Source organism: Hemitrygon akajei, chromosome 4 (assembly GCF_048418815.1).
Source record: "Hemitrygon akajei chromosome 4, sHemAka1.3, whole genome shotgun sequence".
In the NCBI taxonomy this organism is placed as follows: Eukaryota; Metazoa; Chordata; class Chondrichthyes; order Myliobatiformes; family Dasyatidae; genus Hemitrygon; species Hemitrygon akajei.
Window position 1 is genome coordinate 17,610,024 of NC_133127.1, and position 21,753 is coordinate 17,631,776.

Genomic DNA, 21,753 nt, shown 5'->3' on the forward strand with positions numbered 1-21,753 from the left:
AGAGGGGCGTGGCCTCTCTCGTCCATATGTACTGGTTCTGTCCTAGCTTGGAGAAATTCTGGAAAGATGTCTTCACTACATTATCGGGTATTCTGAATCAGCACCTAGAACCTAACCCCTTAATTGCTCAGTTCGGTTTTTGGGGTGAGACAGATTTATGTCTGGGTCCAACCCAATGAGGAATACTATCCTTTGCCTCTCTCCTGGCGAGACGCTTGATCCTCCTTAGATGGAGAGATGTTGCCCCGCCCACTCATGCGCAATGGCTTAACGATATTATGGCCTGCTTGGACCTCGAAAAAATTCATTATTCAGTTCTTAATTCAGATCTGAAGTTCCATAAGGTCTGGGGACCTTTTATCGAGTACTTTCATAACCTTCCTCCTGACTAGGGTTTTTTTTTCTTTTTTTTCTTCTTTTCGGTCCCTTGCATTCAGCTCCCTTTTTTTTCTGGTAGTAGGCATTATTATCCTCTGTTGCTAAGTGTATTCACAATCTGGGAGTTTGACTGTCCTGACTTATACTCTCTATATTGTGTGGTGGTTGGTCTGGAGTTGTTGTTGCTTTTTTCTTATGTTGTGGGGCTTGGGGAGGACACTAAGCTCACTTGTCTTTAATTTAGGTGCTTTTTTGTTAAATTCTCTTCCTTTGTAGCATATTGTTATTGTATGCTTAATTTTGCACTGTATTAATGCTCCTCATTGGGATTTGGGATTTTTAATTTTGTAAAATGTTTTGAAAAACTAATTAAAAAATGTAAAATAAATAAATAAATAAACAAATAAATATGAAGATTATGTTTGATAAAATGATAAAAAGACAGGAAAAAATGGAAAAGTGAATTATAGACTTGGAAGCTACAACGGAAGATATGGCTGAAAGAATGAATAAAATGGAAGATAATATCTCTGCCTGGACATTAGAAAGAAAGCAATTGTTGGAAAATGTCGATAAGTTTGAAAATTTTAGCAGACGAAACAATATTAAGATTGCTGGACTTAAAGAGAATATAGAAGGAGAAGATCCAATGAAGTTTTTTCAAAAATGGATCCCTGAAAACTTGGAAATGGAAGAAGAAACTCTAATTGAAATTGAAAGGGCTCATAGAGCCTTAAGATCAAGACCTCAAGCTGATCAAAATCCACGATCAATTTTGATAAAATGCTTAAGATACCAAGATAAAAGATCCTGAAGGCGGCTGCCCAATGTGCCAGAAAGAGAAAAAGGCCATTGATGATAGAAGGGAAAGCAGTTCTTTTCTATCCTGATATAAGTTATAATCTTTTGAAGAGAAAGAAGGATTTTAACCCAGTGAAAAAAGCTTTATGGGAAAAGGGTTATAAATTCATAATGCGTCACCCAGCAACACTGATAATTTTTTTGGAGGATGGAAAAAGAAGATTTTTCACCGATTATTGAGAAGCGGAGGATTTTGCACAAAAACTCCCAAGTATTCCCTAACTACACGTACAGATTTCCAAGCGTAATGGATTAAAGATGAAGACAGAGACAGTGAATGGAATTGATAAGACATTTAAGGATGATACGGGGGAGAAAGGCAAAATTTGAGAAATATTAATTGAGAGTAGTATTTTTTTTCTTCTCATATATATACTTTTTTATGTCGCGGGGGAGCTGGGGGAGCTTTGGATCGATTGCTACGGGATTCACGTGTGTAATCATGGAGATTGCCATGACCCGTACAACAGAGAGGGGTAATGTTGTGTTATTTTTTATCCACAGCATTGGTAGGGGGGTATTTTGTTCTTTTCTTTATAAGCTATTTTTCTTCTTCAAGATAGAAAGGTTTTTATCACAAATAACTCTTCCAAAATTGAATTCGGAAGAACAGAAGGGATTAGATATGCCTTTTACATTAAAAGAGGTTGAAGAAGCTCTAGGAGCATTTCAAAGTAATAAATCCCCAGGAGAAGATGGTTTTCCACCTGAATTTTATAAAAAGTTAAAAGATTTATTAATTCCTCCTTTTATGGAGTTAATACACCAAGCGGAAAGAACGCATAATCTTCCAGAATCTTTTTCGACAGCTATTTTAATAGTATTGCCAAAAAAAGATAGAGATCTTTTAAAGCCAACATCATATAAACCTATTTCTTTGTTAAACACTGACTATAAAATAATAGCAAAATTCTTATCCAACAGATTATTTAAATACTTACCAAAATTAATACATATGGATCAAACAGGATTTATTAAAAATAGACAATCGGCAGATAATGTAACTCGGTTATTTACCATAATACATTTGGCTCAAAAGAGGGAGGAAATGAGTGTGGCAGTTTCTTTAGATGCAGAAAAAGCATTTGACAGATTGGAATGGGATTTTTATTTAAGGTATTGGAAAAATATGGATTAGGAGTATCCTTTATAAAATGGATTAAAACCTTAAATACTAATCCCAAAGCTGAAGTGGTGACAAATGGTCAAATTTCAACACCATTTCAGTTAACAAGGTCAACTAGGCAAGGTTGTCCATTATCACCTGCTTTATTTGTGTTGGCGATAGAACCATTAGCTGAATTAATTAGAATGGACCCAGATATTAAGAGTTTCAGAGTTAACCAGGAGGAATACAAGATTAATTTATTTGCTGATGATGTTCTGCTTTATTTAACAAACCCATTGCACTCGTTGCGTAAATGATCCTCTAGATTAGAAGAATATGGGAAAATATCAGGTTAGAAAATAAATTGGGATAAAAGTGAAATTTTACCTCTTACTAAAGGAGATTATAGTCAATGTCAATTAATAACTCAATTTAGATGGCCGATAAACGGTATAAAATATTTAGGTCTAAGAGTTGATAATGATATAAAGAACTGATATAAATTAAATTATTTACCATTATTGAAAAAAATTCAAGAAGATCTTGATAAATGGATGATATTACCAATAACATTAGTAGGTAGAGTAAATACCGTAAAAATGAATATATTCCCTAGATTACAATACTTATTCCAGTCACTACCAATACAACTACCGCAGAAGATTTTTCAAGAGTTAAATAAATATGTGAGGAAGTTTCTTTGGAATGGTAAGGTGTCAAGAATATCGTTGGAAAAATTGACATGGAAATTTGATCTAGGAGGGTTACAACTTCCAAATTTTAAGAATTATTATAAAGCAAATCAACTTAGATTTATTGCATCTTTTTTTGATAAAGATAAACTGGCATGGATTAGAATAGAACTAGATAAAATAGGAGAAAATATACCAGAAGATTTTATATATAAGTGGGTATCTAAATGGATACGGGAAAAGAAAGAATCTCCTATATTAAAACATTTGATTGATTTATGGAATAAGATAAATGTTGATGATGAGATAAAGAAATCTTTATTAGCAAAGAGATCTTTAATTCAAAATAGACTTATTCCTTTTACAATGGATAATCAACTTTTATATAATTGGTTTCAAAAAGGGATTAGATATATAGGAGATTGTTTTGAAGGAGGTATATTAATGTCATTTGATCAATTAAAGAATAAATATAAAATATCAAATAACACTCTTTTTTGTTACTTCCAATTAAGGGCTTATTTAAGAGAAAAATTGGGTCAAACAATGTTATTGCCGAAATCTAATGAAATAGAAGCTTTAATTTAAAAAGGAAAAACTAAAAAATTTATTTCTTGTATGTATATTTTGATTCAAAATTAAACAAGGAATCCATAAGTCAAGACAAAAATGGGAAATGGACTTGAATATTAAAATTGAAGAAACAACTTGGTCAAGACAATGTCTTGATAGTATGACAAATACAATAAATGTTCGGTTAAGTTTAGTACAATATAATTTTTTGCATCAGTTATATTTTACACCACAAAAAATAAATAAATTAAACCCACATTTATCTGATCAGTGTTTCCGATGTAACCAAGAAATTGGTACTTTTTTACATTCTACTTGGTCTTGTTCTAAAATTTAACCTTTTTGGACAAATTTAAGAGTTTTACTGGAACAAATTATTGGAACACAACTTCCACATAACCCGATATTATTTTTATTAGGCGATATTGAAGGGATAAAACCGAAACCCAAATTGAATAAATATCAGAAAGAATTCATAAAAATTGTACTGGCAGTAGCCAAAAAGGCAATGATAAAAGTTTTTACTAAATATGGAGATGTTGAGGTACGACCCCTCAACATCACAATGTCACAGTGACACCAGCAGACACATCATAATGAGATGCAACATCACCACAGTATTTAAACTCTGGTCAGCTGGAGACCCAAGTCAGATGTATACAGGACAGATATCATGGATTCTTACTTATCTACACAGATGGTTCAAAAGATCCGGCGACAGCTCGTTCAGGTATTTCTCTTTACGTTCGAACAATGAGTGAGGTTGTGGATGACACAAAAATGAGTGTGTGGTGAGGGTGAGGGTTGTCTGAGGTTACAATGGGATGGAGACCATCTAGCAAAGTGGGCCAAGAAAGGGCAGGTTGAACGTAACTGGACAAGTATGATTTTGGGAGTTAAACCGGAGTAGAACATAGAGAGTAAATGACAGGGCCCAAAGGGAGTTGCAGAACAGAGACACCGAGGGGTGAAGTACTGTGTTCCCTAAAAGTGGTGACACATGTGGACAGGATAGTGAAAACTGTGTGGATGAGTTCTTATGCAGTGTAGATCTGTGATTTAAAATGTAGATGTTCCTGTTGTTGTCTAGTTGTAAGCCAGTGGATTCTTTTCCTCTCTTTTGTTTCCTTTCATGATGAGGGGTCTCAGCCTGAATCTTTTACTTAGATGCCACCTGGCCTGCTGAGTTTCTCCAGCGTTTTCTGTGTGTTGCTTGAATCTACTTTTTGTTTCTTCTCCTTGAGGGACAAGAGTGCTGGAAACAGTGACACATGATTGTGCAGAAGACAACAGAGATTTTAACCGTATGAACCAGCGATGAAGCTGAGAGTGACCACTACAGAATGCAAGCCCGAGACAGCAGGTGCCGACTGCATTCAGTACTCCTCAGGTTGGTACCTCTGCCTCCCTTCCACCTCATTGTGTTAACTCAATTACCACTCCCACAAAGCAAAAGTAATTGCCTGACACTGATATCATTACATCAGAACACAACTACTTAATGACGGTGTGTGTGAATCACGTTGAACAGTTTCCAGTGCTTGGGTCTCGTATATCTGAGGCAGTGATGACACTTGCTTCCGAGACAACAGCACCCATGTTATTCATGACCTTGAAGAGAACAAAAATCCTCGCTGGGAGGTTTGCAAGAGTTGTTGGGGAGTGTTTAAATTAATTGGCAGGGGGGTAGGGACTGGAGTGATGTGGCTAAGGATGGGCCAGTTGGTATAGAAGTGGATGCATTGTGTAGTGAGACTGAAGAATGACCGGCAAATGATAGGGCAAAGCTGCAGAGGTGAATTGCAACATACAGGTAGGGGCAGAGTTGAAAATGATGATGAGTACAGGACTGAAGTTGTTACATTGGAATGCACGCAGTATACAGAATAAGGTACTTCATCTTGTAGCACAGTTAGAGATTGGCAGGAACATCATTATCGATGTCACTGAGTTTGTTGCTTAAAGATCATAGTTGGGACCTTAACATCCCAGAATATAGACTGTGTTGAAAGGTCAGGCAGAGGGAGTGGGAGGCATTGTTGTTAAAAATGAAATCCAATTCTTAGAGAGATGTGACATAGGAACAGAAGTTGCAGAAACTTGGTGGGGGGGGGGTGGTTGGGGTGCGGAGGTAGAATTAAGAAATAGCCAGGTCTCTGCTGGGAGTATATACAGGCTCCCAAACACTGGTCATAATGTGGGATATAAATTGCAATGGGAGATAGAAAAGGCATGTAATAAGAGCAATGTTACTATCGTCGTGTGAGATTTCCATATGCAGGTAGATTCGGAAAATCAGTTTCATGCTGGATCCCTAGAGGGGATGACCAAGCAAAGGATAGTCACAGTGGTCTGGTATCTGCACCGAGTCTGGCTCTGTGTCTGAGGAGGGAAGGGATGCAAGGAGGGAAGCTGTGGTAATAGGGGATTTGTGAGTTAGGGGAAGTGAAAGGGGGTTCTGTGGACTGGATCGAGATTCCTGGAAGGTATGTTGCCTCCCGGGTGCCAGGGTCTGGCCTACCTTTGGTCCAGTGGACAGCATTCAGAATCTTCAATATCACTGGCATGTTGTGTGTCGTGAAACCTGTTTTTTATGTGGCAGCAACACACAGAATCATAAAAACTGTCGATTACAATAAGTGTGTGTATATATATATATATAATGGTTAAATTAGTTAAGTGGTGCAGAAAAAGTTGTGACCTAGTGCTCAGTGAATGGTAGAATAATGAGGATTGTGGTAGAACAAAGGGATCTGGCTTTACAGATGATACAACGATAGATGGAAGGACAGGTAGTTGAGAGCAAGCAGGGTGTCTGCAGAAATACTTGGACAGATTGGGAGAAAAGGCAAGGAAGTAGTAGATGGAATATACTGTAGGGAAGTGTCTGGTCATGCACTTTGGTAGAAGGAATTAAGGTGTAGTCTATTTTCTAAATGGGGAGAAAATTTTAACAATCAGAGGGGTAAAGGTCCTTGGAAGCACTTCTGCAGGATTCCGTAATGGTAACTTGAGGGTTGAGTGGATTGTCACGAAGGCAACTGCAATGTTGGCATTCATTTCAAATGGACTAGAATATAAAAGGAAAGATGTATGGTGAGGCTTTATATGGCATTGGTCAGACTGAATTTGGAGTATTGTGAGCAGTTTTGGGTCGCTTTGAGAAAAGGTGTGCTGGCCTTGGAGAGTTTCCAGTGAAGGTTCTCAAAAAGGAGTCCACAAAGAAAAGGTTAACATATGAGGAGTTTTAATAGCCATGGAAGAATAACAGTGGGTTTCATTGAAACCTGTTGAATATTGAAAGGTCTAGATAGAATGTGAAAAGGATATTTTGTATACTTTCTGATCTAGGGTCAGAGCGCATGGCGTCAGAATAGAGGCTATCCATTTAGAGCAGTGATAGGGAGGATTTCTTCAGTAACAGGATGGTGAATCTGTGGAATTCATTGCCACCGATGGCTGTGGGGACCATGTAATTGAGAATATTTAAAATGGAAGTTGATTGGTTCTTGGTTAGTCATGGCATGAGAAGTTACAGGGAGAAGGCAGCAGGATGTGGTTGAGAGGGATACTCAATCAGCCATGATGGAATGATAGATCAGACTCAGGTTGCTGAGTCGCCGAATTCTGCTCCTGCGTCTTAGGGCCTTATGGTCTAATTGATGATGACATTAGTGAGGCCTCACCTGGAGTATTGTATTCAGTTTTGCTGGCATTGTTAGAGGAAAATACTGCTCAGCTGGAAAGGGTGCTGAGGAGATTTACGAGACAGGTATTAGCACTTGAGAGACCAACTTATGGAGAGAGGTTGGGCTTTTTAAGAGGCCACAGGGTTAAGGTTAAAAAAAAAAGATTTACTAGGGTCTGAGGAGAAAATTATTCACACAAAAGACACTCCGACAGGTACGTGGATGGGAAAGGTTTAGAGGGATACGGGAAAAATTAGGCAGATGGGACTGGCTCAGAATGGGATCCTAGCAACTCCACTTCCCCCTCCCCTCTGCTCCCTCCCCATCCATTACCTTGCTCCCCCCAAGTTATCCAAACCAGCTGACATGATTTCCTCAAAGATAATGTTGTCATCAACAGGTCCATTCAAATCCAGTTCCATGATTGGCCTGGGGAGATTGATATCACTAACTGATCCTTCCAGACTACAGCACGACAACTTCATATGGCATCGTATTTGGGAACTTCACAGATCCAGTGGTGATTGATTGACAACGGAACATCACCTCTGATTCGCTTGATGAATATCTTGAGTTCTGTCTCAGCCAATCAGCTGACCAAACAGCTCAGATCCACCCGAGCTGATTTTTTGTTGTACCATCAGTGACTGACCAATCCCAGAGGTCCTCTCAGTGGCTCCACCAGTGACACCAGACTTTTGGCCCCCAGCCTCACCCTACCCTTCCTCCTCACTTCTTCCTTCCCTCCCTCAGGTCTTGGCTGTCCGTACTATGACTGCCTGGACCCTCCAATGAGGGAACACCTCCCTCCTCCTCCCCGACCCCACCCTCATTTTCATCCCTCCCCCACATGTCTCCCCTCCCTCTCTCCTCAACATTTCCTTCCACCTCCATCCCCCACCTCTTCCTCTTCCCTCTCCTATACACATACCCCTCCCTCCCATTTCCTCCCTCCCCCTCCTACACACTTCCCCATCTCCCTCCCCACCTTCCCCCCTAGGACCTTGTCAGGGAGCCCTCCCTCCATCCTCCTCCTGCCTATTCCTCCGCACTCTCCTTCCCTCTACCCATCCCCAACCTCACCCCCCCCTCCCTCCCCATCCCCTCCTCTAACCCTTTCCTTCCTCCTCCTCCCCTTCCCCTACACTCCTCCACTCCCTCCCAATTCCTCCCCCTCCCCATCTCTCACCCGTTCCCCTCCCTTCCCTCACTCTCCCCTTCCCCTCCCATCCTCCTCCTTCCTCTCCCTCTCTCTCCATCCCTCCTGCCTCTGCTCTTCCTTCACCTCAATTCCCTCTGCCCAACCTCTCACCTTCCTTCCCACCCTAACCCTCCATCTCCTCAACTGTATGTTTTTTATTTTGTGTGTGTGTGAGACCTTCCCTACCCACTTCACCCTCCTCCCTCTGCCCAACTCTAACTCCTCCTTACACCCTCCCTCCTACCAATTCCCCCGCTGTCACCTTTTCCCTCCCCTCCTCTTCTTCCCCTCTTCCTTCCAACTTCCTCCCCTCTCCCCCTCCCCACACTGCCACCACAACCCACTCCTCTCCTTTCCACTATCTCCCCACCCCCCTGATTCCTTCCTATCCCCTCCACCCTCCCCTCTCTCTCACACACCTGCAAACGCACATACAGCTGGGGTGATGGATGGCGGGGTAGTGGGGGGGAGAGCGGGTGGAAGAGGGGTAGTGAGGAGGAGAGGGAAGGAGATGGTTCAGAGGGAGGGAGGGAGAGGGCAGGGTATGGGAGATGGAGTGAGCAGGAAGAGAGGGGAGGGAGAGAGAAGACAGATGGAAGAGGAAGGGGTGTTGAGAAGAGGCGGGGTTGGGGAGGGTTTAGAGTGACGGGAGTGGTTAGGGTAGGGGTGTGAGGAGGATGAGGAGGGAATGAATGGGAAGCAGAAGTGGTGGGGAGGGCGAGGAGGGGAAGGAGTGTGGGGAAGGAGCAAGACGGTGGAGGTAGATGGGCAATGAGGAGGAGGAGGGAGGGGGAGGGAAAGGTAATGTTGGGGGAGGTGAAGGAAGGGGAGGGGGAGGGAATGGGAAGTGGAAGGTTGAAGGGAAGGGAAAAGCAGGGGGATGGGAAATAGATTGAGCAGACTGGGAGGGGAGGGGAAGGGGTAGGTTGCGGGGGTGGGTGAAGCAACAGGAGGAGAAGGGGTAGGTTGAGGGGGCGGGTGGGTGTGGAAACAGGAGGAGAGGGCAAGGGACTGAGTAGGGGATGGTAGAGTGGGAAGGGGAAGAAGAGGGTGGGATAAAGGGCAGGAGTGTTGCAGTGGAGGTGGAGCGAAGAGAAAGAAGGAAAGGGAGAGGGGAAGTGGAGTGTTGAGGGAAGATAGAGGGGAAGGGAAGGTGGAAGGTTGGCAGAAGGAATGGAGGGGAAGGGGATGGAGGCAGAGGGGAAGGAGGAAGGGTTGGAGGGGATGGAGGAGGAAAGGGAAGGGGAGGCTTGTGTAAGGGAGGGGCAGGGGAATGTGGTGGTGAGGGGGCAGGAGAAGGAATTGGGACGGATGGAGGAGGGGTGGGTGAGGGGGACGGGGTGGGAGGGGAGGGGAGGGGGAGGTGGAAGGGGATGTGGGGGGTGGGGAGGGGGAGGGGTGGGTAGAGGGAGGGGGAGTGAGGAGGAGTGGGTGGGAGGAAGATGGAGAGAGGGTTCCCTGATGAGGTCCCAGGCCCCCCCCCCATACTACCCCCACCCCACACTCCCCCCACCCCTCACCCCTCACTCCCCCCACCCCTCACCCCTCACTCCCCCCACCCCTCACCCCTCACCAACCCCATCTACAATTGGTCCCATTCCCTGCCCCGGGCTGGGGGTAAGTGTTGAGCTGCTGAACCTGCAAGAAAATGAATCATTTGATGGAATATATCAACGTACTTGAAAAATAAATTTACATTGAAATTCAACTTTGAAATCTGCTGTTTGTAAAATATGTACTGATGTGAAATGGTCTGAATGAATGTCTGAGAGTGGAAAACACTGGTATTCAGTCCCAGTGCCACTTGCCAGCCATGAATCCCCACCTCAGTCTGTCCCTTCTGCCCAGCTTGACCCATCTTTCTCTGTAGTTTCCTCTCCGCCCTGTCTAATCAAGCGCATATCAACCTCCGTTTTCAGTATAGCCGATGATTTTTCTTCTGAGCTATCTGTGGCAACGAATTGCTCAGATTCACCACTGTCTGGGCAAAGAAATTCCTCCTCATCTCTATAAATGCACATCCTCTGTTATGAGACACCTTTCACACATGATCATGTCTCCCCTCAGCTCCTTAGAAAAAAACCCTATTTTGTTTGACCTCTCCTTAAACAGTAACTTATGCCTTTAATCGATACTGCATCCCAGTGAATCTCTTCTGCACCCTCTCCGATGTATCACTGTTACGGTCGATTAACAGTAATGAGAAATTTATCCAAGAGGAACGGTCCAACATTCATTGAAATGGGACACTTGCCAGGATGACAGCAGAGCAGCGAGGACTGGAGTTTTGTGGGGCAACTTAGAAGGTGGAGGGCAGATGCGTCCCGAAGATGAAGTATTCTAAAGGGAGATGAGGCAACCTCGGCTGACAAGGGAAGTCCGAGACTGCATAGAATCAAACAGGGGGGCATACAGTAGTAGCAGAAATGAGAGGGAAGCTTTACAAACCAATAAAAGCCAGCGAGAAACAATGAGGAGAGAAAAGATGATATATGAAGAAAGCTAGCCAATAATAATAGAGGGTGTCGAAAGCTTTTCTCCCAGATATATAAAGTGTAAAATCAAGGCAGAGTAGACTTTCTTTAATTTTTATTTTCAAATAAAGTATATACAAGTCAGGGGAAGAGTTTAGGAAACCGATAATATAAAAGACGTATAAACAGCAATAATAAAAACAAAGTATATAATGTCAAATTCAAATAGGTAAAATATAACGCTGTTATATATACAATGGTAAAAAAAAACTACAACTCCTCATAGCAATCATAAAAACAAAGATTGGAAGTTTTGTTTGCTGAAGAAAAAAAACCCACTAACTAAACTGTAATAAAAAAAGAGAGAAAGAGAAGAAAAAGAAAGACTGGGCAGTCCAATTGAGGATAAAAAAAAATTTTAAACGGAGAAAATAAAACATCCTTCCAGTCATCTCCGAACCTTCACGGATAAGGATTTCCCCCAAAAGAGAATAAAGGAAAATAAATAAATAAATTAGATCATATGAAAATATTGAATAAAGGGTCGCCAGACTTGTTCAAAATTAAAGGATGTATCAAATGTCCTGCTTCTAATTTTTTCCAAGCTTAGACATGACATGATGGAGGAGAGCCAATAAAAGACAGTAGGTGGGTTAGATTCTTTCCAGTATAACAAGATAGCTCTCCCAGCCGGTAAAGTTGAAAAAGCTATCACATGTTGGGAGGAAGCAGACACTTTGCTTGCTTCCTCTGGAATAATCCCAAAAACTGCTGTAAGTGGATTAGGTTGAACATCCACATCTATAACTTTATATAATGTTCCAAACAAATCCTTCCAAAAATTGTTTAAACGAACACATGACCAAAACATATGAGTTAGAGTAGCCACTTCTGCATTACATCTGTCAGAAATAGGGCTTATATTAGGAAAAATATGTGCCAATTTATCTTTGGACATATGGGCCCTGTGTACTATCTTAAACTGAATTAAGATATGGAGTGTGCAGATAGATGAATTATTGACTAAATAATACATTTTACTCCACTGATTGTCTGAAAGTGAATGTTGAAATTCTACTTCCCAGATGCGTTGAACCCTATCACTAGGCGACATGCGAGCATTCATTAACTGTTTATAAATGATAGCTATTAATCGGTTTTGAAAAGGTTTAAGCTGAAAAATAGCATAAGCCAAATCTAAAGAGCAGGTTGAGGGGTGATTTGGTAAAAAATCACGTACAAAATTCCTAACCTGTAAATATCTGAAAAAATGTGTTTTAGATATATCATATTTATCCATTAACTGTGAAAAGGACATTAAACAGACTTGTAAAAACAAATCTAAAAAACCGTCCCATGATCCTTTCCCTTCTCCAGCTCTGTATCACTTTCACCAATCACCTTTCCAGCTCTTAGCTTCATCCCACCCCCTCCGGAGTCTTCTATCATTTCGCATTTCCCCCTCCCCCCACTACTTTCAAATCTCTTACTATCTTTCCTTTCAGTTAGTCCTGACGAAGGGTCTCGGCCCGAAATGTCAACAGTGCTTCTCCTTATAGATGCTGCCTGGCCTGCTGTGTTCCACCAGCATTTTGTGCGTGTTGTACAGTATTTTCATGTCATTTTCTAAATATTTTGAAGTAGAATTTATTGTACTAATCTACAGAACATTGTGCATCATATAAAATCAAGAGAAAAATTCCAAAATTTCTCAACTATTTACTAAAAATTAAAACCAAAATTGTGAGTCTGAAAAAGTCTTCATCCCCTCCTTTGTAATTACCACACTCAATTTTCTCAGATGCCATTTGAGGTCTCATCAACACACCTAATTTGTCCAGATTGAACAGAGTGTTGGGAAATGTAAAAGAAACAATAGGGCAGTCTATAACAGACGGGGAGAAGATTCAAACAGCAGAGATGCAGAGGGACGTAGGAGTCCTAATGCAAGACACCCAGAATGTTAATTTACAGTTTGAGTCTGTGGTAAAGAAGGCTCATGCAATGTGGGCATTTCATTCAAGAGAATACAATAGACGATCAAGAAGATAATCCTGAGGCTTAATAAGCCCAGATGCGCTGAACAACTTCTATGCTCGATTTAAGACAGAAAATGATGTGGTGGTGAGGAAAACTAGCCCTTCTCCAAATGACCAGGTGCTGTGTCTTACCATGCTGATGTGAGGAAAACTCTATGCAGGGTCAACCCACAGAAGTCTGCTGGACCAGACAATATTACTGGCAGAGTGCTCAGAGGATGTGCAGACCAGCTAGCAGATGTTCTCACTGACCTCTTCAACATCTCTCTGAGCAGCGGCATCATTCCAACGTGCTTCAAGGCCACCACCATCATCCCTGTGCTAAAGAAGTCTTCAGTGTCATGCCTCAATGACTACCGTCCCATTGCACTCACATCCATCATCATGAAGTGTTTCGAGAAGGTTGTTATGAGGCACATCAAGAACCTGTTAGAACAAGTGTAAATAAAATTACTTATAAACCTTTAGAAATCAATGAAACTTCTAAAATATTTTTATTCTGAACTGTATCAATCAGAATCACAAAATGGTATTGTTGAGATAGAAATGTTTTTATCACAAATAACTCTCCCAAAATTGAATTCGGAAGAACAGAAGGGATTAGATGTGCCTTTTACATTAAAAGAGGTTGAAGAAGCTCTAGGATAACTTCAGAGTAATAAATCTCCAGGAGAAGATGGTTTTCAGCCCAAATTTTACAAAAAGTTTAAAGAGTTATTAATTCCTCCTTTTATGGAGCTAATACACAAAGCGGAAAGAATGCATAAACTTCCAGAATCCTTTTTGACAGCTATTTTAATAGTATTGCCAAAAAAAGATAGAGATCCTTTAAAGCCAACATCATATAGACCTATTTCTTTGTTGAACACGGACTATAAAATAATAGCAGGGATTTTATCTAATAGATTTTCTAAATACTTACCAAAATTAATACATATGGACCAAACAGGATTTATTAAAAACAGACAATCGGCAGATAATGTAACTTGGTTACTTAGCATGATTCATCTGGCACAAAAGAGGGAAGAAATGAGTGTGGCAGTTGCTTTGGATGCAGAAAAAGCATTTGATAGATTGGAATGGGATTTTTTATTTAAGGTATTGGAAAAATATGGATTCAGAGTATCTTTTATAAAATGGATTAAAACCTTAAATACTAATCCCAAAGCTAAAGTGGTGACAAATGGCCAAATTTCAGCATCATTTCAGTTAACAAGGTCAACGAGACAAGGTTGTCCATTATCATCTGCTTTATTTGTGTTGGCAATAGAACCATTAGCTGAATTAATTAGAACTGACTCAGATATTTTGGGTTTCAGAGTTAATCAGGAAGAATATAAGATTAACTTATTTGCTGATGATGTTCTGCTTTATCTAACTAACCCATTGCATTCATTGCGTAAATTATCGTCTCGATTGGAAGAATATGGGAAAATATCAGGGTACAAAATAAATAGGGATAAAAGTGAAATTCTACCCCTTACTAAAGGAGATTATAGTCAATGTCGATTAATAACTCGATTTAGATGGCTGATAAATGGTATAAAGTATTTAGGTATAAGAGTTGACAACGATATAAAGAATTTATATAAATTAAATTATTTGCCATTATTGAAAAAAATTCAAGAGGATCTTGATAAATGAATGATGTTACCAATAACATTAGTAGGTAGAATCAATGGTGTAAAAATGAATATATTCCCTAGATTACAATATTTATTCCAAACACTACTCATACAATTACCGCAGAAGTTTTTTCAAGAGTTAAGTAAATGTGTGAGGAAGTTTCTTTGGAAAGGTAAGATGTCAAGAATATCATTGGAAAAATTGACGTGGACATTTGACCTAGGAAGGTTACAATTACCAAATTTTAAGAATTATTACAAAGCAAATCAACTTAGATTTATTGCATCTCTTTTTGATGAAGATAAACTGGCATGGATTAGAATAGAATTAGATAAAATAGGAGAAAATATACCAGAAGATTTTTTTATATAAATGGGAATGTAAATGGATACGGGAAAAGAAAGAATCTCCTATACTAAAACATTTGATTGATTTATGGAATAAGAGATAAAGAAATCTTTATTAGCAAAGAGACCTTTAATTCAAAATAAACTTATTCCTTTTACAATGGATAATCAACTTTTATATAACTGGTTTCAAAAAGGGATTAGATATATAGGAGACTGTTTTGAAGGAGATATATTAATGTCATTTGACCAATTAAAGAATAAATACAAAATATCAAATAACACTCTTTTTTGTTATTTCCAATTAAGGGCTTATTTAAGAGATAAACTGGGTCAAACAATGTTATTGCCGAAACCTAATGAAATAGAAACTTTAATTCATAAAGGAAAAATTTTAAAAATGTATAATTTGATTCAAAAACAGGCAATTAAACAAGGAATTCATAAGTCAAGACAAAAATGGGGAACTGATTTGAATATTAAAATTGATGAAACAAGTCGGTGAAGATTATGTCTTGACAGTATGACAAATACAACAAATGTTCGACTAAGATTAGTGCAATATAACTTTTTACATCAATTATATATTACACCACAAAAATTAAACAGAGTTAACCCAAATTTATCTGATCAATGTTTTCGATGTAATCAAGAAATTGGTACTTTTTTACACTCTACTTGGTCTTGTTTTAAAATTCAATCTTTTTGGACAAATTTAAGAGTTTTACTGGAACAAATTATTGGAACACAGCTTCCACATGACCCAATATTATTCTTACTCGGTGATACTGAAGGGATAAAACCGAAACCCAAATTGAACAAATATCAGGAAGAATTCATAAAAATTGCATTGGCAGTAGCCAAAAAGGCTATTGCAGTTACTTGGAAATTGGATTCATACTTAAGTATAGATCATTGGAAGAATGAAATTTTCAGCTGCATTCCACTTGAAAAAATTACTTCTAATTTAAGAAATAAATATGATATATTTCTGAAAATTTGGCGCCCTTATTTACAAAAGATAGGATTAAATATATAGGTGTTCCGAAGATAAAATTATTGGTCATCTGGGGAAAGAAACAAATATATATTTTCAAGCTATTTTGAACTCCATGGAGCATGTGGGGATCTTCCGATATCCAGGCACTCTTTCTTTCTTTCTATTTTCTTTTTTTTCTTTCTTTTTTTTTTCTCTTTTTCTTATATATAGGGATATGTTAGAGGGGGAGGGTTGATATTTTTTTTTCTTTGTATTCTGTAACCTATTTGAAAATTCAATAAAAAAAATTAAAAAAGAAACCTGTGTGGATGAGTGTGTGCCTACGAAGACTTACCGTACATTCCCAAACCAAAAGCCATGGATTAACCATGAGGTATGTCGTCTGCTGAAGGCTAGATCTATGGCATTGAAGTCTGGCAACCCAGGCCTGTACCAGAAAACCAGGTATGATTTGCTGAGGGCTATTTCAAGGGTGAAGAGACAATTTCGAACGTGGTTGGAGGCGATATCAGATGCACAGACTTACATCAGATATAACTCTGGTAGATTTTCCAAGACACTACTGCTTACAAAGGAAAACCCAGTAGTATGAATGGCAGCGACGTTTCACTCCCAGATCAACTCAATGCCTTCTATGCATGTGTGACAAGTTTTAGGATAAGACACCAAAGATCTGTTAAGTTCAAAAATTGTTTAAAAACTGTGAAAACACATGTTAAAAAGGGCTGAAATACTAAAAGTTATTTAATTCATTTCATTGGTTCTTTCATTCTTTATTGTGTAAATTAAGCCCTAATAGTGTTATCAGTGATCTGCAGAGTGGGCTTGATCTGCTAGCCTGAGGTCGATTGCTTCTGTCTCCACCCACATTCCCAGGGGACATCGCGGTACTTTCTGCACTTGAGTAAATTCTCGGTGAGGAAACTCGTCACGTCGTTGTCGTGATTATTTCTCCCCGTTTTTCAGGTATGTTGTCGGTAATTTACGCTGTTAAAGGGGTCATGATGACTTTCTAATCTGTGTAAAGTGCCCAGAGAGTGTTTATGTGACGTTTGAGCGAGTAAGAGTAATGTTTTGCCGAGTATATTAAAGCGCGTGTGTGAGCGGAGCGGCCGCCATTCTGTGTGCGGATCCCGCGTGTTTTGCTGCTTTGTGAGTTTACATGTGCACCTATGTAAATGCATTTTGCACAGTTGTTTGTGTATTATTTATTTAGTAACTTTAAATTGTGAGAGTTTACTGAGCTAGTGCTACTTATTATTCACCAGTAACAGTAGAGAAAATGTGAATTATGTCTCAGGGAAATACTGTGTATTGCTGTAATTTACAGAGGGTATGTATTCAGTTGTGACCAATTTATTGTGAAGGTATTTTTTTTTGTAATTTGTGTATATTTTTGATGACTTGAGTAAATTCTCAATGAGGAAACCACCTCACGTCTTTGTCGTGATTATTTCTCCCCGTTTTTGAGAGGCGTAACATAATGGAGGCACCGCCGAGATGGCGCTTCAGATGTCCGGTGTCCATAACCTGGTGGCCGAATGCTGCAGCAGCTAAATTCTCCCCACAATACAACTCAGACATGCTGTAGTGAGGAAAGGCGCTGCTGTGTCGAGGAGAGCTGGAAGCTGGTGGTGGAGTACACGTCATCTGAGGCCAGTCAGAGATGATCAGGGACGTTAAAGGCCTTCCAGTTCAGAGCCAACTCCTGCACAGTAAGTTTCTCCTGTCCTGTCAACATGTCGGCCTTAGAAGAGCTACAGGAAGCGGTAGTAGGAGGGTTACGTACCCTGACTAGAGACAATTTGCTCAAAGTTTGTGATTTTGTTGACATATCAGGTGAGTGAAGAACAGCTGGTGAAGGAAAGTCCCGCATATCACTAGTGACTCGTGTAATGAAATTTCTTGAAAGAGAAGAAGTGGCAGAGTTTGACGATGATGGCAGGTCGGAATTGTTGCGGCCGAGAGAGAAAATTGCAGACTTGACCGAGGGTACAGATAATGGAGCAGCACCAGCTGTGGAAAGTGTGGAAAGGGCAGGGCCATGGAGAGAAATAGAGGGACAAAGAACTGTGAAGCGACATAAAGAAGGGGAAATTGAGCAGCTCACCCCTGTTAATGCTACTGTTCATGAGTCTCAGTACCAGTCTCGAACTACTGTGAGCCCACAAGTCAGCAGACGGCCCTCAGTCAGTGCTCAGCCGCAGCAGCCAAGCCCATGCTGGCACAAAGATTTCAAAATCTCTGGCCAAATAGGCGAACCAGGCCAAAAGGATAAACTGATATTCTCCAGCTTTGCTCAGCAGATTGAGAATGGACTGAACAGAGGTTATCCTGAAATAGAAATAGTAGATACGGTAGTTAGAGCTCTTTCTCCAGGCTCACAGTTATGCAGCTATTTGGAAGGAAGACCCAACCTGACTCTCCCCACACTCCGACGCATCCTGCGCTCCCACTTCCAAGAAAAGAGCGCCACAGAGCTTTACAAGCAGCTAGCTTCTGAAGCACAGAACAGCAAAGAAACCCCTCAGAGTTTTCTCATGCGGGTTCTAGATTTGAGGCAGAAAGTGCTGTTTGCTTCCCAAGAGTCAGAATCAGGGCTTAGGTATGATCCAGCTTTAGTCCAGTGCATGTGTTTACACACATTACTTACTGGTCTCCAGAATGACAGTATCAGGATAGACATGCAGCCTCTCCTCCTTGATACTGAGACCTCAGATGAGCTTTTGTTAGAGGGGTTAAACATCGCCTGTGCTAATGAGACGAAAGAAGAAACAAAAAGAAGTCTAATACCTCACAATCAGCAACAAGTGTAAGCGTAGTGCAGTCAGAGGGTAGGCCACCTGCTACGTGCCGGGTGAAGGAAGACAAGACACAGGTTTCCCCTGAACTGTTAACAGAGATACAAGGACTTAAGACAGCTGTAGCTTCTTTAAAAGGTCTCAGTGCAGAGATAGCTCAGATTAAAGAGACTCTACAACAGACGAGTTTTCAGCAACAGCCCTATGCCCCAGCTGTAGTCAGGCCAGATAGAGACCCTCAGCCACCTGCTTCACCACAGCAGTATTACAACAGCTACAGTCAGCCGCAAGCACATGTTCCAATACAGCCTCAGTATGGACCTAATCAGTACACTAACCGCTCTGTTCATGCTCCACGGATATGTTTTGTCTGCCAGCAGACAGGAGCAAATGGACGCTGCCCGCACTGCTACCGATATGGAAGTGGAGAACATTTTCAAGCCAGCTGCAAAATTAGAGGAATCAGACCGTCGAGCGAGGCTCCGTTAAACAGGGTATGGTTACCACCACGGGACGGGTGTTAACCGTGACTAGCAAAGAGTGCCAGAAGCGTGCAAATTGTGGCAGTATGGACTCACCTGGCAAACGGAAACAAGAGTCATCCTGTGAGGAGAGGAATGTTAACACCCCCCCCCCCCTTCCCCCTTAGCTCGGGTCAGCCACCCCCACAAAGTCACCTCGCTAGTTGGCAGACAGTGTATTGTCAAGTGTTACCTGGATGACCACCAACTGCAAGCTTTAGGGGACACAGGCTCTCAGGTGTCGATAATCGATGAAAGATGGAAAGAGGAATACTTGCCAACCACAAGGCTGAGAGATGTCTCGGAGGTCCTTGACTCATGTGATGATTTGACATTGACTGCTGCAAACAGAACATTTCACATGTTTTGCTGAGGCATACGCAACTACATCAAAGTCGGGGAAAACTGCTGCAAATCTCATCCCACACACACCACTCCCCCCACACTCCACAATCCACACACACACCACTCCCCCCACACTCCACAATCCACACACACACACCACTCCCCCCACACTCCACAATCCACACACACACCACTCCCCCCACACTCCACTATCCACACACACACCACTCCCACCCACACTCCACCATCCACACACACACCACTCCCCCCACACACTCCACAATCCACACACACACCACTCCCCCCACACTCCACAATCCACACACACACACCACTCCCCCCACACTCCACAATCCACACACACACACCACTCCCCCCACACTCCACTATCCACACACACACACCACTCCCCCCACACTCCACTATCCACACACACACACCACTCCCCCCACACTCCACAATCCACACACACACCACTCCCCCCACACTCCACAATCCACACACACACACCACTCCCCCCACACTCCACAATCCACACACACACACCACTCCCCCCACACTCCACTATCCACACACACACACCACTCCCCCCACACTCCACCATCCACACACACACCACTCCCCCCACACTCCACCATCAACACACACACCACTCCCCCCACACTCCACAATCCACACACACACCACTCCCCCCACACTCCACAATCCACACACACACCACTCCCACCCACACTCCATAATCCACACACACACCACTCCCCCCACACTCCACAATCCACACACACACCACTCCCCCCACACTCCACAATCCACACACACACACCACTCCCCCCACACTCCATAATCCACACACACACCACTCCCCCCCACACTCCACAATCCACACACACACCACTCCCCCCCACACTCCATAATCCACACACACACCATTCCCCCCCACACTCCACAATCCACACACACACACCACTCCCCCCACACTCCACAATCCACACGCACACACCACTCCCCCCACACTCCACCATCCACACACACACCACTCCCCCCACACTCCACAATCCACACACACATCACTCCCCCCACACTCCACAATCCACACACACACACCACTCCCCCCACACTCCACCATCCACACACACACCACTCCCCCCACACTCCACAATCCACACACACACCACTCCCCCACACTCCACTATCCTCACACACACCACTCCCCCCCACACTCCACAATCCACACACACACCACTCCCCCCCACACTCCACAATCCACACACACACCACTCCCCCCATACTCCACCATCCACACACACACACCACTCCCCCCACACTCCACAATCCACACACACATCACTCCCCCCACACTCCACCATCCACACACACACACCACTCCCCCCACACTCCACCATCCACACACACACACCACTCCCCCTACACTCCACAATCCACACACACACACCACTCCCCCCACACTCCACAATCCACACACACACCACTCCCCCCACACTCCACAATCCACACACACACACCACTCCCCCCACACTCCACCATCCACACACACACACCACTCCCCCCACACTCCACCATCCACACACACACCACTCCCCCCACACTCCACAGTCCACACACACACACCACTCCCCCCCACACTCCACAATCCACACACACACACCACTCCCCCCACACTCCACAATGCACACAAACACCACTCCCCCATGCCAAAGCTGGAACCCCCGCTCACACCCAATCCCCACACACTCCACACTCTCCTACGTACACTGCAACCCTGGTGTCAGTCGCCTCACTGCTCTCCCCCGTGTCCACCGAAACCCCCACACGTACCCCACATGAGGTGAAAGGGAAAGAGATTCAGAGGGAGGGAGGGAGAGGTTAGGGTATGGGAGATGGAGTGAGCAGGAAGAGAGGGGAGGGAGAGTGAAGACAGATGAAAGAGGAAGGGCTGTTGAGGAGAGGCGAGGTGGAGGGGTTGGGGAGGGTTTAGAGTGACGGGAATGGTTGGGGTAGGGGTGTGAGGAGGATGAGGAGGGAATGAATGGGAAGCAGAAGCAGTGGGGGAGGAAGAGGAGGTGAAGGAGTGTGGGGA

The 21,753-nt window shown here is 42.4% G+C and overlaps 1 long non-coding RNA gene across 1 annotated transcript in view; it reads left to right on the forward strand.

Annotated features, from left to right (window-relative positions):
* LOC140725883 (uncharacterized) overlaps positions 1-8,046 on the forward strand; it is a 30,830-nt gene extending 22,784 nt beyond the window's left edge. The window contains exons 2-3 of the long non-coding RNA XR_012098500.1: positions 4,857-5,002; positions 7,702-8,046. This is a non-coding gene — a long non-coding RNA (uncharacterized lncRNA). The remainder of the gene's footprint in view (positions 1-4,856; positions 5,003-7,701) is intronic.
* Positions 8,047-21,753: the final 13,707 nt, after the last annotated feature.